Genomic DNA, 9,442 nt, shown 5'->3' with positions numbered 1-9,442 from the left:
TTATTTGTTTGTTTGTTTGTTTGTTTGTTTGTTTCTGCTTGTCCAGTCATGCGATTTTTTTTTTTTGGAGAATAAACCATTATTTATTTATTTTTTGCTATGATGTACAATAGAAACGCAACAGACCAACAATCAGACAAACATCAGACAAATACATGAACACATACACACACACAAAGCAAAAAATTTATTTGTTTGTTTTTCCAATCATGCAATTTTTGTGGAAATCAAACATTGTTTGTTGGTTTGTTTGTTTGTTTTTCCAATCATGCATGCTTATTTAATTATTTAGGCTATTGAGAATCACCCATTATTTACTTATTTGTTTTTGTTTGTTTGTCCAATTATGCAACTTCATTATATTTTTGAGAATCCACAATTTTTACTACATCTTTAATATAAACAAAAATTTCTATATTATATTCTTTGAGAATCAACCATTATTTGTTTGTTTGTATGTCCAATCATGTTTCTGGGAATCAACCATTAATTGTTCGTTTGTTTGTTTGTTTGCATGTTTGTCCAATTGTGCAATGTTATTCTTTTCTGAGAATCAACCATTATTTGTTAATTTGTTTGTTTGTTTGTTTGTTTGTTTGTTTGTTTTTGTTTATCCAACTGTCCAATTGTATTTTTTGAGAATCAACTAAATTAGTAGAATCTTTACTAAAATACTTCGCAATACATCGCTATATTATAAAATGTGCAGCAGATCATTAGTTAGAAAATGAATATGCTTTATGATTGATCATCCTTTAAATATCAGGATATACCAGATCATATTTTTTATTTATCTGACATCATCATATAGTGGTCATGAAGCTTTAACATCTAATCAATTTCAATGAACACATGGAAAACCACAGATGAAAATGCTCTTACGAAACCTCAGCCTAAAAAATAAATAAATAAATAAAAATTGAAAGACTGTTTTTTTTTTAAGAGAAAATTCATGAAGAGAATTTACAAATCACTAGCTTGCCAAAGGAATACTGCAGGTTTTTATTATTAAAAGGTCTAAATGACACATAATTATAATCAATTGTAATCTTGGCATTGAAGGTTTTGTTGTTGCAAGATGCCCAGAATATGCGTAAGATGTTGTAATTCTTCAGATATTGACTCAACAACGCCCTCAATTTACAGAGAACCTCCCATTCTGCAACGTGGCCAGACTTTTATGTTCAAGGTTAGACTGTAAACAACCCTCTGTGTCTGAACACAATAGTGTGCTTCATTATTACCTTTCTGCTGTACAGGAGAAACAGGTATATCTGGGTGCTGATGTAAATCTGCACACAAGCCACAATCCTATTACTATTGTTACTACCAACAAATGTAAATATACTAAATACAATATATTGAACAGCTTAAGCCCAAAGCAGACGCATGTAGGCAAATATTTCATTTAGTCATTCATTTCCATGACACATCATGTTGTGTGGTCACCATGAAATGTCTGTAATGTCAGTTTTTCTTTGCACATGATCACTATTGTTACTGCAATATGTAGATCAAAAGTAATTATTGACAAGGACGGAACATGAACTGCATGCTGGCCGGTGTAGAGCTACATGTTGAACAGAAAGCTGAGCCACACTGCCCTGCCAATGCACTGCATGACTCTTATCTGAAACATTTATGCTCATTCTCATCTGTCTATCAAACTAAGAACTATGTCTCAGATAGTTTTATATACTACATAATTTAAATGGACACTGAGACACTACATTTATAGCCAAGATGTTGCCACTATAATTTATTTAAACAACCACGTACAATGTTTTTTTTAAAATAACATAACACTGTAAAAATCATCTTCTTAATTAGCATTTTTTCTTGTTTACCAGTAAAAATTTATATTTGTTATTTTCTTCTAAATGTTTAGGCACTCATTTTAGAGTGTTTAGTTAGATTTATGAGGCCAGCGTAATTGAAGATTGTCAGAAAATGAGTCTTTCTCAAAAAAAATTTTGTTTTATGGTTCTTTAGATATTTTTACTGGAAAACTAGTAAAACATTTTTATATTATACTTCATATTTTATTTTATTTATTATTTTTGCAGTGCAAGATTGAGAACTGTGTGTAAAGAGAAGATAGTATCACTGAAAAAGAAGTAAAATATTTTTATTGTATTTTAACAATAAAAATTAATAATTTTTTTTCTGCAGTGCAAGATCAAGAGGTGTGTGTAAAGAGAACGTTGGTGTCTCTCATGTATGACAATGCCCTTACAGTGACAAGGCAATTGTAAGATCCTTATATTTTATGAACCGTGACATTTCTGTACACATTCTACACCCTGTTTGTTTTCTTTGGAAAGGATTGGCGTGTCCTTCCCATCATGTCCTGCTAGTGCCGGACTCCATCTGTTGCTTGTGAAGCATGACAGCTTTTAAAGACACAACCCTTCATTTCAGAGCTGCAGTGTGAATGAGCACTAAAGAAAACACCACATGAAATGAGTTTTTGCTTCAAAGTAACAAATTCACAATCACAGATGCAGCTGAACAGTTGAGTAACTGTCAACTATCACATCCCAAACATTCTAAGAATCACATATTATCTGATTTTAACCCCTTCTAACTCAAAATACAAAACTAATATCTACATATGAAATGATTATTGTGGTGTTATAATGCAGGTCTGCAGATATATTGCATGTTCAGTATTACCGGCCCTTTTCAGTTTTCACTTTAGGATTTTGGATTGCACCTTGAGGTTTAGTGTTTGCCAAGAACCTGTAGAGCTTGATATTTTGCCAGGTGTTGCAGTCTTTTCCATACCAAAACCAATTGATTTTCCTTTTTGGTCTCGGGGGAACTTGTTGCAAGAGAAGGAGTTCTATTTCCATGATAAGATCTCCAGCAGCCTTTACTAGATAGGCACACACATTGTACAGTATGTGTCTTACATTACCGCTTTTCTTCAGTGCACAAACTTAATAAGCCTGCGCAAAGTTGTGCTAGACCTTGAAGTGTGCTGTTTTCTGAATATAAAGGGCAACATCATTGTACTAAAACCTGTAATCATCTGTATCAAATGTTGTGTGCGCATTTCCATGCTTTGGCAAACTTCATAGACTTTCACACACTAAAGTGAAAAATCCTCAACCTTTCCCTCCACTTATTTTCTATTCATTTAGAACACTATGTAATTCTACTGCATGTCGCCTTTTATCTTTAACAGAAACAGCTGCTTACACTGCAGAAAATCACTTTCTTATTCAATATTTTTGTCTTGTTTTCCAGTACAAATATCTAAACCTTCCTAGATCAAGATCTAGATTTATTTGAGAATCAAAACAACGTAAGATAGAAAGTCTTATTGTCTGGGGAAAAAATAAAAGGGGGAAAAAAAGAAAGAAAGAAAAAAAAAATTAAATGATTTCTTGCTTAAAACAAGAAAAAATATCTGGCATTAGATTAGGATAAGAAAAATAATCTTATTTTCTCTTTAAGTTTACCTTTCTTACCCCATTGGTGGATATTTTTCTTGTTTTAAACAAAACATTTTGATAGTCATTTTGCTTCTCAAGCAAATGTATCTTGATTTAAGAATGTTTAGATATTTAAACCAGAAAACAAGACAAAAAATTACAGTAAAGCACCAGCAATTTACAGTGTAATTTTCAGTTTGTATATTGTCACACTGTAGCCTATGTCTGCAGAAAGCGTCTCTCCCCTGCTATCTTGATGAAGTGAAGGCTGTCACCTAGTGGTTATTGTATGAAACTCATGACATTTAACAGGTTTATATACAGACCAACTCTGCTCCCCTTTGACTAAATATGCAATCAGCATAATTGATCTCTTGGTGATCTGTGAGAATTTGACATCTCTGTAACAAAATTTTTACATTTACCGGTATTCTCCAAAAACCCCACCAAGGTGTATTTACTCTTTAGATCCGCAAAATCGTCATCAAATTTGATGACATATAACTGAGGATATTTCACTTTCCCCGCTAGATCTATTGACATACCATCAGATATGCTGGGAAACGTAAGGCCGCAAGCATTTAACAGCGTAATAAATCCTAGCCAGACTTCAAAACAATGTCTCCGGCTGACGAACTTATTGAAGATTTACTCTGTTCGTTTGAACTGTCTCATATGGAGTTTGGCTCGTTCTCCCAAAAAATAACAACAAGTTGTGTCTTTGCAGAGTCTGAAAAGATTCATACGCAAGAAAGTCCTGGGACACAGTCAGGGTGAATGACTCCGATATGAATTTCCCAGGGGAGCAGATATTCACACACTAAGGCATTTGCATATTAATAGTCAACACTCATTGTACAATACTTTTATTTTTTTTAGGATAAACAGAACGTTTGCTAAGTGCAGTGCTCTGTGTTCTGCTTCTAAAGAAAGGGTCACTGAGATCGCTGTGGCACTCTTTGTCTCGAGCAGGCATAGCAGCTCCAGTGTTACAGAAAGCAGAGTGCCATGCAGTCATTCTCCAGCCAGGATAACAGTAATGCACATCATCTGCAATGCTGTGAGCAAGCTTGTGTAGAGTTGTTTGCACTGATTACTGCGTTTCAACAGAGTAGAGATTGTAGGTTGGACCAGCATAGTTGACCTCATTTCTTACTTTCTTCTTGTTAAAGAATCCACAGGACGCTTCTTAGATGGGAACAAACAGAGTGGTCGCTACAAAAGCAGTCCTCTCTGGGTGTTCGCCTGAAACACTGAGCCCCCTAAACCCCTATCAAATACCCCAGAAACCTGAACTTGGCATCCTGGCAACAGCCAGAACTTTTTGTTTGTGCTGAATTATAAACAAAGGGTGAAAATGTAAATGGAATGAAGCATGACGCCAAGAGGAAACCTTGCTAGGTATCCTCATGTGAATGAAGGAGGCCATGTTGAGCATAAAGGGCTCCTGAGTAGCTCAGCTGTCACATTCTTTTCATTAATAATAATCATGAGCCTTTTTTCATCCAAAAAAAGGTTGAGCTGTGAAAAAAGTGCTAACAATATGAGATGAAATAGGTAGTTGATTAAAATTAGAAGCAGTGACAGCAGTATAACATGTAATTGTCAGGATCCTGCCCTATCTGTCTTGTCTCTGTTTCATGTTTCCTTGTTGGCGTTGTGTGTGTGTGTGAGCACATGGCTCTATCTTTGTTGTTGTTTGCCACATGCTTTTTTCGTCCTACCTCCTTGTTTCCCGTTGCCACGCCCCCTTGTTTAGTCCTCAGTGTCGTCACCTGCCTCTCTCGTTTCCCCCTCGTTGGTCTGAGTGTTGTCACCTGTTCCTCCTGTTCTCTGCCCCTTTATATTGTGCTCCCTTCCTCTCTGGTGTTGTCAGTTCATTGTATCAACTTGCGTGTTTGCGATCACTCCTATTCGTCGTATTCCTGAATTGGCCCAGCCAGATTGTTCGTTGTGTTCGTATGAAGTTTCTTGTCAGTCCCCAGTCTAGTCCTGTCCTGTTTTGCCCTGTTCTGACTTGCAGGCTGAGCTACTGGTCATCTCCCCGGGTCTGCCACGCTGCTAGGCCTGTGCAGTGCCTGATACATCCTGAGTGTGGAGTGGCTGTGGAGTGGTGAGGAGTGTCAGGCCACCACTACTTACCTCTGAGCTCCTACTTTGTCGCCTCCACTGCTCTCTGGTGGTCTGGCATCCTGGACTGGACTCTGTGGCCGATCACCCAGGCCTGCCTGTCTTTCCCTGCCTAGTGTTTGGACTGTGTTCACCCCTCTCCTCACCATCTCTCGTCTTGTCTGAAAGTCTGTCTCAAACCCGTTAACACTCACTCTGCATTTGAGTCCTCCCTTCAGATCCCTGACAGTAATAGGCTATATATATTTTTTTCAGTGACAGCAACACTTCATGAAAAACTATCACAAACAGCTTTTTAAATGTATATAATTTTATATAAATAACACATATATATATGTATGTATGTATGTATATCATTTTATGCATATATCATATTATGTATGTGTGTATATACTTTTTATATTTATATATGACCCTGGACCACAAAACCAGTCATAAGGGTCAATTTTCAAAATCGAAATTGAGATTTATACATCATCTGAAAGCTGAATAAATAAGCTTTCCATTGATGTATGGTCAATGGAATGGTATTGTTAGGATAGGACAATATTTGGCCGAGTTACAACTATTTAAAAATCTGGAATCTGAGGGTGCAAAAAAAAAAAAAAAATATTGAGAAAATCGCCTTTAAAGTTGTCCAGATCAAGTTCTTAGCAATCCATATTACTAATCAAAAAATAAGTTTTCATATATTTACAGTAGGAAATTTACAAAATATCTTCATGGAACATGATCTTGACTTAATATCCTAATGATTTTTGGTATAAAAGAAAAATCAATTTTGACCCATACAATGTATTTTTGGCTATTGCTACAAATATACCCCAGCAACTTAAGACTGATTTTGTGCTCCAGGGTCACATATGTGAAAATATGGTCACACTTTAGATTAATGATCCGATTGTCACTATTAACTAACTACTAACTATGACTTTCAACTCACTAAACTCCTAATTTGCTGCTTATTAATAGTAAGGTCGTTGTTAAGTTTAGGTATGCCGTAGGATTAAGGGATCTAGAATACTGTCATGCAGAATAAGGCATTAATATACCCAATATGCTAGTATATCCATGCTAATAAGCAAATAGTTAATAGTGAGAAAGTGTTACTGAAAATAGATGGGCATAAACATCTGTAAGATTTACGGGGTGATAATAAGGAAAGAGGATGCTGCCTGATTACATAGCCGATTGTCACTATTAACTAACTACTAACTATGACTTTCAACTCACTAAACTCCTAATTTGCTGCTTATTAATAGTAAGGTCGTTGTTAAGTTTAGGTATGCCGTAGGATTAAGGGATCTAGAATACTGTCATGCAGAATAAGGCATTAATATACCCAATATGCTAGTATATCCATGCTAATAAGCAAATAGTTAATAGTGAGAAAGTGTTACTGAAAATAGATGGGCATAAACATCTGTAAGATTTATGGGGTGATAATAAGGAAAGAGGATGCTGCCTGATTATAGCATCATAGCATCACTTGTTTTTATCAATAAATAAGATGGCAGTCTAGGAGATGCTCTGGAGGATCGCCATCCCTCTGCCAGCTGAATGAGTCACGGCCTGTCCACGCTCGCGAAGGAAGCCGAGCAACACGGCTGTCACCCAGCGCCTTGGAGCAGCTGCTCAGGATGTGTTCTAATGTCCCTACTTTGGAACAAAAGGGGCATGCAGGTGTTTCTATTTTGCCCCATGTGCACAGGTTAAATGGACATGGGAGGACATCATAGACCCCCTGAATCAAGAACTTGATTCTCTGGGGGTTCCACTTCCAGATGTCCTTCCAAGTGATACTCCGCTCCATCGCCTGCTCCCCCTTCATCCAGGCGCCCTGCTGCCGGCGTAATTGTTTGGTGATCCGATTCTCCGACCGCTCGCGGCTCGCTCTACTTTCATCATGGATATAAGCCGTAACAATAAAATGAAATCAATAAGAAGATGCCGATCACGGTTCACAGAAAACATCTTCTGATGCACGACCTTGGACACATCATCAGTGTTGTTTCCAGGAGTCACTGGGTGTTTCGGGTCTTACAACAGACACCCTCGTCCTGGCGACCCGACCGAGGCTGATCAGACCCCGGCCTGTGTCCAAGTGGCATTCCACTGCCCCCACTGCTCTCCCCTCTTCAACCAGAGCCATCTGGAATTCTTTTTCTGCTGCCTCCACGTTGTTACCTATGGCTCTTCTTCGGTTAACACCTGTTATGCCCAACGTACCGTAGGCCTTGCTCAGGGAGTGACTGGCAAACCCCCTGCTGCCCACCTCTACTGGCATACACCTGGTCCTCCATCCGTTCCTCCGACAATCCTCCACCAGTTCTTGGTATTTCTCCCTCTTTCTCTCTTGAGCCTCCTCCATTCTCTCCTCCCAGGGCACTGTCAGCTCCAACAAGATCAGTTGTTTTGTGGTCTCAGAGACCAATATGATGTCAGGTCTCAATTTGAACTGTTTGGACAATTTGGAATTTTCAGCTGCCTTTCCAGGTCAACTGTCATTACCCAGTCCCGGGCTGTGGAGAGCAAACCTCCTGAGCAGTTTTTCAATGCTTTCTCTGGCTTTTGTCCTTCCCTGATGAAGTGAATAGCCTTGGCTGCAACTTGGGTGTGTCGGCTGTCCTTGATCCCCTTACTGATTGCCTCAGCGATGGATTTGAGGACCTGGTCGTGCCTCCATCGATACCGGCCCTCACCCAGCGCCTTGGAGCAGCTGCTCAGGATGTTTTCTAATGTCCCTACTTTGGAACAAAGGGGGCATGCAGGTGTTTCTATTTTGCCCCATGTGCACAGGTTGAATGGACATGGGAGGACATCATAGACCCCCTGAATCAAGAACTTGATTCTCTGGGGGTTCCACTTCCAGATGTCCTTCCAAGTGATACTCCGCTCCATCGCCTGCTCCCACTTCATCCAGGCGCCCTGCTGCCACATGGCCACTGCTCTGCTGGTTCGCTCTTCCTCGACTGAAGCTCGCACCTCCTCCTGTACCAGCCTCTGCCTCTCCTTTCCGCCGGCAGAGTCATATCGGGTCGCTCTTAGGCTCCCAAGTCCGGCTCTGCCTTGCGCCACTGTTCCAAGGATGGCCTTGTGCTTCAGCCGAGTCTCTGCTTGCTGGACTGCCTCGGCTGCCCTCCACTTCCTTCCTGTCCTCACAACAATCCCTGCGCCGGACACTTTGGCATCTCTGGGTCCAGAGTACTGCAGATGTTCCCGTGCCCGTGCAATTCCTCCCTGACTGAGTTAAAAGGGAGCCTGAGCTTGTTGGTTTTCCCATATAGCCCGATGTTACTTCGGCTACGCGGTAGACCCAGCCATCTACGTAGATAGCTGCTCACCTTTTCCTCAAAACCTTCTACCACAGTCATGGGGACCTCATAGATAAGCAGAGTCCAGAGGATTCTTGGGAGGATTCCATGCTGGTAGACCCAGGCCTTGAATCTTCCAGGGAGCCCAGACTTATCAACTGTTCTCAACCATCCCTCCAGGTCAGCACCGGCTGCCTTGATGGAGTCTCTGTCACTCAGTTGGAGCATATGCCGATGGAGCAGGCTTGGATGCCTCAGTTCCAAATCGCTCAGCTGCAATGTTCACTATGAGGGTGGTCATTGTTCTCAATCGGTGGTCCACATCCCCCTTAGCTGTTACTTCCAGGACCTGGCTTACATCTTCATCAAATTGTTGCCACTCGGCTCTCTTAGACGATTTGGGCCACTGGATCCTCGGCTGGACCAAAGGGGCACAACCAGTTGTTATGACTGCAGCTTGCCGGCATTGGAAGCCCTGTGGGTTGTCGAGCGATGCCGTTTCTTGGGTTATGGTGGCAAGTGAGCTGCTGTCAGCCAGTGTTGCGACACTAGGAGGCT

At 40.1% G+C, this 9,442-nt stretch overlaps 1 pseudogene; it reads right to left on the bottom strand.

Annotated features, from left to right (window-relative positions):
• Positions 1-7,543: 7,543 nt before the first annotated feature.
• Positions 7,544-9,112, bottom strand: LOC107710607 (uncharacterized; annotated as a pseudogene).
• Positions 9,113-9,442: the final 330 nt, after the last annotated feature.

Source organism: Sinocyclocheilus rhinocerous, unplaced genomic scaffold (genome assembly GCF_001515625.1).
Source record: "Sinocyclocheilus rhinocerous isolate Xijiao unplaced genomic scaffold, SAMN03320098_v1.1 scaffold492, whole genome shotgun sequence".
Lineage (NCBI taxonomy): Eukaryota > Metazoa > Chordata > Actinopteri > Cypriniformes > Cyprinidae > Sinocyclocheilus > Sinocyclocheilus rhinocerous.
The sequence above is the reverse complement of the archived record's forward strand: the minus strand, read 5'-3'. Positions and strand labels throughout refer to the sequence as shown.